This window comes from Pteronotus mesoamericanus, unplaced genomic scaffold (assembly GCF_021234165.1).
Source record: "Pteronotus mesoamericanus isolate MK-2021 breed Mesoamerican mustached bat unplaced genomic scaffold, CSHL_Meso_final contig_24, whole genome shotgun sequence".
NCBI lineage: Eukaryota > Metazoa > Chordata > Mammalia > Chiroptera > Mormoopidae > Pteronotus > Pteronotus mesoamericanus.
The window spans coordinates 290,780-299,849 of NW_026555100.1; positions in this window are offsets into that span (position 1 = coordinate 290,780).

The following is a 9,070-nucleotide window of genomic DNA, read 5'->3' on the forward strand; positions in this document are numbered from 1 at the left end:
ATAGGAAATGGAGTAGCCAAAGAACCTATATACATGACCCATGGACATGAGCAATGGTGTGGGGATTCCCTTAGGGAGTCAGGAGTACTTAGTGGATTGGGGCAAATGTGGAAGATTGGGACAACCTGATAGCATAATCAATAAAATATAATTAAAAAATGTGTGTGTGATGTACACACACACACACACACACACACACGAAGTCTGTCCAGAAGGTATCCAGCCATGAAATATGAAAAATAAAGACATTTACTGAAGAAGATACAAAAAAACACTGTATACAGGACAATGATGTCTCAGTCCTCTTCAAAGTAGGCACCTTGGGACCTCATAAAGTTCTCCCAATTGCCATCAGCTGCCCCATCGTATTTTCCTGAATCTCATTGAGAGTCTGAAACATCTTTCCTTTCAAAGGTGATTTTAGTTTTGGCAAAAGCCTGAAGTCACAGGTGCCTAATCTGGGCTGTCGGGGGGCTGAGTCACCTGGGTGATGTGATGTTTCACCAAAAAACTCTGCAGGAGACTTGATGTGTGAGTGGGTGCATTGTCACGATGAAGCTGCCAGTCACCAGTTGCCCATTGCTGAAGCCTTCTGAATAATCTGAATAGTTTCTGCCAAGGAATGTTCATGCTTAATGCAAAATCTGATGCAGATATGTTGCTCTATTGGCTTGGTCATTTTGAATGTGATCTCCACACAGTACACACGCTCACTCAATGGTGCCCATTGCCCCAATGACTAGTACAGTGAGGTTGCCATTGTTCATGCATGCACATTCCAGTCCACTCCCCTTGGCTGCCAGGTTACATCGATGTCGCACAAATTCTTCTCATTATATTAACAATGGCTGGACTTTTTCCAGACAGGCCTTGTATATATTAATAGGATTACACTTGACATGCTGCTTGGTGACCTGCTTTCTTCACCATCTTTCCCTGTTAGCACAGAGATCTGCCTCATTTGTCTAACAGCTAATTATACTCCTTTGTTGAGTAATGTATTTGTCAACTCTCTATTGAAGCATTGTTGTTTTTAAAAGTCAATCTTTTTTAAAAATTACCTTTTTGTTTGGTGCAGTAGGAAGATCTGGAGTCAGGAAAGCCAGGGTCTATCCTGACAGGTCTCAGGCCACTGTCTTTGATCACATCCTTGTGCCCCCCAGACCTCAATTTCCCTATCCACACACTAAGGCATTGAGGTCCACCTAGAATCATTACCCTGGAAATTCCTCTGATCTGTGGTTCCTTTGGGTTGGCAGAACCTACAGGCTGCCCTGGGGTCACCCATACAGTTTAGGGGCTGGTGCAGGGAGGGGGTTTGTGAGCCTGAAGACTTGTTTGAGGCCTGGAGCCCAGTGAGCACTTTCACAATTGTGGAGAGAAACAGTTTGTGCTGCTTCCTGTTCAGACCCAAGAAGTCCTGCTGGCCCTTAAGAGTGAGGCTGACTCTGAGGGGAAGACTGAGGTCTGACCCACCTTCCTTTTCTGGTGCTCCCTGAGACTCCTGGGCTGGCTGCTTTCTCTTGGAGGGGAAAGTGAGCATCTATATCTGGCTCCCCCAACTCCGTGAAGACATTATATGTCAATAAGAGAATGTATTCTTCTTGTAAACACTTCCAACAACACAGAAGATGATTTCTGCTTCTGGCTAAGATGGAGTAAAAGAGACGGGATTTACCCTATTGTTTTAAACAGCTAAATTGATGGACAAAATATATGATACAATGGTTTTTAGACACTGAGCATGGCAGCATAGAGCAGGAATTCTTGAGAAAAGGAAGACAAATGAGGTGAGACCTACAGTGGCAGACGTACTGCCTGGAGAGAGTTTCCAGGTCAATGTGCAGGAAAGGGAAAGACACAGAGCCCAACACTGCAGAGACAGAGTTGGGAATTTAGGAAGGCAAAGGTCAAGTAGACTTTTCAGATCAAGTACTGGAAAGAAGAGAGCTGAACCAAGAATAGGGAATGGCCTAAAGAGGAGGAATATCCAGGGAGAGAGGGCCCCAGACATGTGTTCATGGTTCCCTCAATTCCTCAGCTGGAAACTGATGAGCACATGTGTGTGAGGAAATTACCTAAGGCTGGTGAAAAGACCTCAAAAAGGAACAAGCAGAACTAAATCCCCAGAGCTCACAGGGGCCAGAAACAATTTGAGTTTCCACCAACCAGAATGCAAAACCCAGTAATAAAAGGGGGAGAGAACTTAGAATGATCTGACCTTGGCATTGGGACAACATTAGTCCTTGACTAAAGTGTTCTGGTCTCTTCTAACAAAGCTCAAAAGCAAGCCACGAAAGAATAAAACTGTTTCAAAGAACTTATCTGCATTCCAGAGCAAAGCTTAATAATATTTATAGGAATACAAAAAATAGTCAATACTTCAGTTAAAATGTCTGGCATCCAATAAGAGTCAGGTATCTGGAGAAACAGAAATATAAGACCCATAATGAGGAGGAAAAGATTATTAAAAACAGACAAGGATATTAAAACAGTCATTATAACTGTATCCCATATGTTCAAGAAGGTAGAGGAAAGCATGAACATGTTAAAAAGAAACATGGAAATTATTTTTTTAAAGACCTAAATCAAACATTTAGTTGTGAAAAAAAGTTTTTCTGATATGAAAAATATATTGGATGGGATTAACGGAAGATGAAAAGAAGAAAAGATTAATGAACTTGAATAACTAGCTCTAGAAACTATTTGAAATGAAACACACAAATATAAAAAGACTGAAAAGAACCCTCCAAAAGAACAGAGCATCAATGAGCTGTGAGACAACTCCTATCAAATTAGTATAAATAATAGGAGCCCTCAAAGAAGAGGAAACAGAGTAAAATGCAAGAGAAAAATATTCAAAGAAATAATTGATAAAAGTTGATGAAAACTATAAACCTAGAAACTCAATGAACCCAAATACAAGAAATAAAGAAAGCTACATCATGTAACATCATAATCAAAGTGCTTAAAATCAGTGACTAAAGAAGATTGGGGAGAAAAGGATACATTACATACAGAAGAACAAAGATTAAAATGGAAGCATTCTGGTCAACAGAAAAAAAGAAATTCAAGCCAGAAGACAGTGGGGCAACATCTTTAAATTACTGAAAGGAGATTCTAGAATTCTAACTTAGCAAAAATACTTTTTTCAGAAACGAAAGAAAATTAAAGACTTTTTGGATATTCGAAAACAAAATAATTCACTAGCAGCAGACATGTATTATAAGAAATATAAAGGAAAGTCTTTTGGTTAGAAAAAAATTTATATCATAGTAATCTGTATCTACAAAAAAGAATGAAGATATTGGAAAAATGGTTACAATGTGAATAAGTACAAAACACTTTTTTAAATTATTATTTAAAGATATTTAAAAGATAAGTGACTGTTCAAAATCACAATATATGATATTATAACATGTCAACAGTATGACAACAGGAGCACAAAGGCAATGAAAGGAAGAAATAAAAGTATATTCTGGTGAGATCCCTAAACTATATGTAAAGTGGTACAATGTCATTTGAAGGCACACTATGTTAAGTTTAAGATATATACTATAAACTTAATGCAACACAACAAAGAAGTATAGCTAATGATCCAACAGAGGAGGTAAAATGGAATAATAAAAAACTCAATCCAAGAGGAGGTAAAAGAAGAGGAAAAAGAAATGCATAATGTGAGGTGGAAACAGCACAGAAAAATAAATAGGATATGAAAATTCCTAGTAGCCCAACTTCCCCCAGAGGTCCCTACTGTCCAGAGTTTGGCAACATCCTTCTATAGTCTTTTTGGCTCTATAAATACATGTGTGGGTGCCCTGCCCTGGAGATCCCCAAAGACTCTGCCCGACCCAAGTTATGGGCCCACCCAAGCCGCTTTTCCATATGAATGGCTGGCCCAGGCTCATGCTTCACAACTTCCTAAATCTTCACAAAGAAACAGCAGGCTGAGGAAAAAGAAAACAAAGAACTATGGGATGAATAGAAAACAAATATCAAGATGGTAAATACATAACCATATCAATAATTACATTAAATATAAGTTGTCTAAACATCCCTTATAAAAGGCAAAGACTAAAATAAAAAAATTCAAGACCCAATTATATACTGCCTACAAGTCACCAGCTTAAAAAAAAATAACTTAAAAGTGAAAAGGGTGACATTCCATTTGAGAGAGGCAGTGCAAAGAGCTCCATCTACCTACTTCCCTGTGAAATAAGCAAAGTTGATAAAAACTATTTTTCAAAGCCAAACCATTTAAAGTTTCTGGAACTTGTCTTGAGAGCACAGAACAAATGAAACAAGAGTTATTCAGAAAAATTCACTAAACTAACTCAGTAAGAACAACAAGAATCTGTAGCATTTAGCATATGACTACTTCTTTCTCTTCCACTTGCAACTCAGCTTGGCGGAGGCTTCTCCGCAGGTGGGGGTGGCTGAGGAGCTTTTTCTCCCTCCAACTCTCATATCTGAGTAGGAGAGGCAAGTCAAAGAATTTCTAATGTCTTCCACCTTCAAGCTGAGGAGGCTAAATTCTGCAGGAGAATAGCTGAGAGGATGGTGACTCTTTTCTGTACCCAGCCCACACCCATAAGACAGAGGCTCTACCCCAGGTGGAGCAGGTCAGGAATACTGGGCCCTAATATCCCATGCTCCAGCTCACTCTAAGGCACAGGTTCCATGCCAGGAGAAGTCAGCCCAGAGCACCAGAGGCTACCACCCTGCCCAGCTTCCAGAGTAGTGGCTAAGAGATTTTACACAGGAAGGAAAACAGTTGATAAAAGAAGAGTGCTCCAAAGCTTGCCACAAAGAAACTGATTTTATTTTTTGAAACAGAGTGTGGGGATATTCAAGTCTATGATCATTTTGAAAACAATAGATAAATTCAACTACATCAAAATACAAGTTTCATGCTTCAAAGGACAAATGACTGAGAAAGTGAAAAGTTAATGCACACAATGGGAAAAATATTTGCAGATCATGTGATAATAAGGGACTTGTATCTAGAATATAAAAAGAGCTCTTACAATTCAACGCTAAAGACAACCCAATTTTAAAATTGGCAAAAGATCTGAATAGACAGTCTTCAAAGAAGACATACAAATGGCCAATAAGCACAAGAGAAGATGCTCAACATCATTAGTCACTAGGGGAATGCAAATCAAAACTGCAATGAGATAGCACTTCACACCTGCTACAGTGACTAAGCGCAAAAAGATAGATAACAAGTGTTGGTGGTTGTGGAGAAATTGAAACTCTCATAGATCACTGATGGGAATGTAAGCATTTGTAACTACTTTGGAAAATAATGAAATTTCCTCAAAGCATTATGTAATTACCCACTAATTCCTACATTCCATGTAAAGTGGACTAGCATTATTTGCAGGTGATCTATTGTAAATTAAACTATGTATTGTAAACCCCAGAGAAACCACTAAAAATATAAAATGAAGAATTAAATTTAATAAGTCAATGATAAAGGTAAAATGGAATCATTTAGGAAGAAAACTCATTCCAAAAGAGTGCAAAAATAGAATAAAAAGCAGATGAGACAAAATAAATAGCAAAGTGACCAATTTAAACCTAACTATATTGATAATTAAATTAAATACACATGGTCTAAATATTTAATTGAATGGCAGAGATCATCAGATTGGATAAGAAATTAATGCTCAAAGCACCCTAATGAGTTCATTTCTCTTAGCTCTAAATCCTCCTCCATTGCCCTGTTTGTGCTAACATAATTGCCACCCAACATTATATTAAGCTTTAACAGTAGAGAGCACCAGAGAGGCACTTTGGCCTTCAGAGTTCTCTTTTTCCTGTGTAGGTAAACCCATGTTATGGTTAATAACTTTTTAGCCCTGGCCAGGTGGTTCAGTTGGTTGAAGCATTGTCCCATACACCAGAAACACTGTGAGTTTGGTTTCTGGTCAGGGCACATACCTAGGTTGTGGGCTCGATCCCCAGTCAAGGCATGTACAGGAGGCAGCCAACCAATCTCTCTCTCTCTCTCTCTCTCTCTCTTCCTTTCTCTTTAAGATCAATGAACATATCCTCAGGTGAGGATCTAAAAATAATAATACTATTACTATTTTAATATTAAGCTTCCCTTGTTGGAATTACTTTGTTCTTTTTTAAATCCTGTTTGGACCCATCCAATATAGAATCAACACTGGGAAAGATCCTGGGAGATAACCCACAAAGGTGGGATTTAGAGATTTGTTTGGCTCTTGTACTTGAAGGCAGGACTGAACTACCTGCCAGTGGGAAGTGGAATTCTGATAATGTATGGCATACACTGACATCACAATTTATCATGCTATCACCTGTGTTTACGTGATGAGAGAAGCATGTGCCTTAGGAGGCCAAGTGGCTGCAGCACTGGGCTGTTAATGGCAGTAATGATGACCATAAGGGCTGTGATGTGGAATGAATTACTGTGCGCATGCTTGATTGTTTACCAAAATGAAATAACAAATGCTGTCCTTTAATTCTCAGTTTAAATTGTGGTCTGACTGTAAAGCTACCACTACAGCTCTAAAAGATTTTCTCATTTCTTGTGGTCACTGAACCAATATTGCTTAAAATAAAACAGAAATTTAATTGTGTAGGTTGACGAATTACAATATAAAATTGAATTCAGAGTCTCAATAAATTTGTCGTGTCGCAGAGCATTGATGGGGAAGAACAGGATCCTGGAATTTGTAATAGGGACATCTCATCGGATCCAAATGAAATAAACACCTTGAACCCTCCAGTCACTCTGTTCCTCCCTTGCCAGAAGTAGCCTGCCCTTCTGTCTCTGAGAAAAATAGTCTTCTTTGCTTGAAAACACTATCATAACTTTGCCTGGGATAGATCCTTTCAAAGGTGATGGATGCCCAAGACCTGGCACAACCACTTCCATAATGAGGTCAAATCACAGCATTTTCCAGAGGAACAGGAGGGGACTCCAAACAGCTTACATGCACACACACACACACACACAAGTGAGATTACTGATACAGATTTATAAATACAGTTCACACGTCATATGACTCACCCATTTGAAGCGTAAAATTCAATGATTTTTAGTATATTTACAGATATCTACAGCCATCTCAACAGTCCATTTTAGGACATTTTCATCCTCCCATTAAGGAAGCCTCAACCATACACTTTAGCTGTTACCCACTTATCCCCTCCCACCACAACCCCTTCAGCCCTAGGCAACCACTAATCTACTTTCTGTCTCTATAGATTTTCCTGTTCTGGATATTTCATATGAATGGAATCATATACTATATAGTCTTTTGTGCCTGGTTTTATTAACTTAGCATAATGTTTTTGAGGTTCATCCATGCTGTAGCATGGATCAGTGCTTCATTCCTTTTTAGGGTCAAATATCTCACTGGATGGTTAGGCCCCATTTTGTTGATATATTTTCTCACTGATGAACATTTGAGTTGTTTCCATTTTATCACCATTATCAATAATGCTACAATAAACATTAGTGTACAAGTTTCTGTGTGGACACATTTTTCACTTCTCTTGGGTATATGCCAGGGAGTGGAATTGCTGGGGCACGTATTAACTTTATATTTAATCATCTGGGGATCTGCCAGACTGTTTTCCAAAGCAGTTGGACCATCTTATATCCAACTAACAGAAATTTTCTTCCTTTGTGTGGATTTTCACTTTCTTTTTTTAAAAAAAGATTTTATTTATTTGTTTTTAGAGAGGGGAAAGGAGGGAGGGAGAGAAACATCAAAATGTGATTGTCTCTCATGCACTACTGGGGGGACCTGGCCCACAACCCAGGCACGTGCCCTGACTGGGAATTGAACCAGCAACAGTTTGGTTTGCAGGCCAGTGCTCAGTCCACTGAGCCACACCAGCCAGGGCTGTTTTTCACTTTCTTTATGGTGACCTCTGAAGCACATTTTAAATTTTAACTTCCATGAAGTCTAATTTATCTAATTTTTCCTCTGTTGATTGTTCTTTGGTGTTACATCTATAATCCTCTGTCAAATCATTAACATATCCCTCACCTGTGCTGAGTTTATTGTTGAGCTCATCAAAAGAATTCTTCATTTTTGGTATCCTGTCTTTTTTGGAGTATCTCTGTTAGACTCTTTCTTATCATTTCCCTCTGCTAAAATTATTCCCCATCTGTTCATGTATGTTTCCCACCTTTCCCTCTAGATCCTTTAACATATTAATCACAGTTGGCAGGGTTATATCTGCGTCTGATTTAGTTAATTGCCTTATTTATTAGTGTTTTTTTCTTTCTCTTTTGTGCCTTTTAATTTTTTCATTCAATACTGAAGATTGTTGTAGAATAGAAGAGAGAGCAGCATAGTATGCACACTGGAAAATGGGTGTGCTGCTTCTTGCTCCAGCTCTTTATTGTGGGGAATTGAGTTGATCATCAGGAGTTGAGTTGGGTTTGGGTTTGGGTGTTGGTGTCCTTACCTTCAGAGCCACACAGGTGCAAATTCCTGTAGTACTGGGCAACTGCTGCCTGATGCTTGGGTGAAGCTGGGGTGCTGAAGGGTTTCTCTCATTATTTGGACTCGACTTACAGCTTTCTGCAGCATAGAAGTTATCTCTCCCTATGCCTTTCCTTCTCCCCCAGCAGTAGACTAGGCTTGGGGTGAGGCAGGAGGGCTTGCTGCTGTCCGGGTCCAGCCTCAGTCCTAGGCATGTCTTAAGTGTGTATTTTCCCCTTTCTCCAGTGGTAGCTGATTTCTGGTTGGTATCAGTATAGGATCTTGGGCCCTGCATATGTTCTTGTCCCTCCTGAGGGTTATGATTTTGTCTTCTACCTTGCCCCCAGCCACAGGGTACTTCTAATTCTTTAGGGGCCAAGGGAGTATTGCCTTCCCCCAGTGGATTAAGAATTTTGCTTCACAGGAGAGAAGAATCTGGGAAAGTGAGCATGGCTTCCTGTTTTTCTCCAGGAGCTGAAGAGCTCCAGAGGCTTGCACACAAAGGTAGGCTCCTCGGGTCCTCTACCATGCCCCAGTCTTTCTCCTGAGCATCAGTAAAGGCCTGGGGGAGAGACCTGGCAAATGAGTATGAACCT